Here is a 584-nt window from a genome sequence, read left to right on the forward strand (position 1 = left end):
CGCATATATATATATACAGTATATATATATATATATATATGTTTATTACATCTATATTTTTAAGAATTTTAATTATAAAAATGAAATAAATAGCAATTTATAAAATCTATAATTAAAATAAAAAAACTACAACTAAAATAAAAATCATGTAATAAATTAAATGTATACATTAATGCAATTTGTAATTGAACTGAGTAATATTTTTTTATATGAGTTGATTTACATTTATTTATATTCGTTTTTATTAGTGATGAGTTTTGAGATCTCTCAACAATTTCCAAAAATAGTTTCAAGACATTGTTTCGTTTTTTTTCCCTGGGAAAATGATTAGTTCCTCTGAGCAGCACTTCCTGTCTTATATTCTGTTCCTGAATTCTATCAACAACAGAAAAAAAAACAAAACTTTTTTTCTTAGTATTGCATTGCACATGTTCTATTTTACTGATCCCTCCATAGATTTTTACATACAGTAGATATTACAATTTTGAAGAGTAAATACTACATAACCATATACCATATAAGGTACTGTGTCCGCAACAAAAAATATCATGGTAGTGACTCATTCAAGCCTGGGCTTAGTCACA

The sequence above is a fragment of the Sinocyclocheilus grahami genome, unplaced genomic scaffold (assembly GCF_001515645.1).
Source record: "Sinocyclocheilus grahami isolate Dianchi unplaced genomic scaffold, SAMN03320097.WGS_v1.1 scaffold3010.1, whole genome shotgun sequence".
In the NCBI taxonomy this organism is placed as follows: Eukaryota; Metazoa; Chordata; class Actinopteri; order Cypriniformes; family Cyprinidae; genus Sinocyclocheilus; species Sinocyclocheilus grahami.